Source organism: Equus przewalskii, chromosome 17, assembly GCF_037783145.1.
Source record: "Equus przewalskii isolate Varuska chromosome 17, EquPr2, whole genome shotgun sequence".
NCBI lineage: Eukaryota > Metazoa > Chordata > Mammalia > Perissodactyla > Equidae > Equus > Equus przewalskii.
Window position 1 is genome coordinate 2,268,275 of NC_091847.1, and position 1,827 is coordinate 2,270,101.

At 36.1% G+C, this 1,827-nt stretch overlaps 1 pseudogene; it reads right to left on the reverse strand.

Annotated features, from left to right (window-relative positions):
• Positions 1-1,321: 1,321 nt before the first annotated feature.
• LOC139076891 (U2 spliceosomal RNA) lies at positions 1,322-1,444 on the reverse strand (annotated as a pseudogene).
• Between the last annotated feature and the right edge of the window lie 383 nt (positions 1,445-1,827).

Genomic DNA, 1,827 nt, shown 5'->3' on the forward strand with positions numbered 1-1,827 from the left:
TTTTTTTCCTTTTATGAATCGTGCTTTTGGCATCATGTCCAAGAAGTCCTCCCCAGGGCCAAAGTCTCGAGGATTTTCTATTACGTCATCTTCTTCTACAAGTTCTATAGTTTTACAGTTTACTTTTAATTCTATGATCCATTCAGAGCTAATTTTGGCAGAGAGTTCATGTTTTTCCCCTATGGGTATCCCATTTCTCTAGCACCATTTATTGAGAACATTATCCCTGTTCCGCTGCATACCTTGTGCACCTTTGTTGAAGATCAATTTGTTGGACTTGCCTGCAGCTGTTTCTGGGTCATCTGGTCTGCTCCTTTGAGCTGCGTGTATCACTCCACCAACACCACGTTGTCTGGACGACTGCAGCATAAGAAATCTTCAAATCAAATAGAATGATTCTTCCTACCTAATTCTCCTTTTTTAAAATTACTTTGCCTATTCTAGTTTCTTTCCCTGTTCCGTATAAATTTTAGAATACTCGTCTATATTTACAAAAAAAATCTTCCTGGGATTTTGATATGAATTGTGTTAAATCCACATATCATTTCGGATGGAATTGACATTCTAACCATGTTGAATTTTCCGGTCAATGGAAATGGTATGTCTCTCCATTTACTTATATCTTCTTTGATTTCCTTCTTCAGTATTTTATAATTTTTGATATACAAGTCCTGTACACGTTTTGTTATACCTCAGTATTTCATTTTCTTAAGCAGTTGTAAAAGGTAAAGCTATCTCTTCTTTCACTCATATATGGATAATTTGTGTACTCTCTGTTTTTTCTTTGTCAATCTTGCTAGACTATGATAATTTTATTAAACTTTTCAAAGAACCAACTTTTTGTCCCTTTGATTTTCCAAGTTTTTTCTGTTTTCTACTCTTATCTTATTTCCTCTTTTTTTCTTTTTTTTTTTTTTTTTTTTGATGAAGATTAGCCCTGAGCTAACTGCTGTCAATCTCCCTCATTTTTCTGAGGAAGACTGGCCCTGAGCTAACATTGTGCCCATCTTCCTCTACTTTATATGTGGGACGCCTACCGTAGCATGGCTTGCCAAGCGGTGCCATGTCCACACCCAGGATCCAAACCAGCAAAGCCCGGGCCGCCAAAACAGTACATGCACACTTAAACCGCTGTGCCATGGGGCCAGCCCCTATCATTTCTTTCTTTACACTTTAGATTTATTTTGCTCTTTTTTTCTAGTTCCGTAAGTTTTCTATTTTCGTGGGAACTTGGAGAATTCAATTGAGACATTTTCTTTTTTCTATATTTAGTGCTAGGTTTTCCTTTCGGCACTGTTTTAGCTTTGTCTCATGAATTTTGATATGTTGTACTTTTATTTCACTCAGTTCAGTGTATTTTTTTATTTGCCTTTGATCTATGGTTTATTCAAACTGCTAAGAACAGATACGACACTTGATCTTAGCCAAAAGGCCAAGAAGCAAGCCACAGTTTATTGAGAAGTATGTTGCTTAGTTTCCAAGTATTTAGATATTTTCCTGCTATCTTTCTGTTACTTATTTCTAGTTTGATTCCCATGTGGTCAGATAACATACTCTACATGATTACAATTCTTTGAAATTTCTTAAGGTTTGTTGTTTGGCCCAGAATATGGTCTATTCTGTAAATGTCCCATGAGCACTTGAAGAGAATGTGTTTTCTGCTCTTACTGGATGAAATATTCTATAAATGTCAATAGATGCTATTGGTTGATGGCGCTGCTGAAGCCTTCTATGTACTTACTGATTTTCTGTCTACACAGCCTATCAATTGTTGAGAGACGAATGTCGAAGTCTCCAACTATAATTGAAAATTTGCCTATTTTTCTT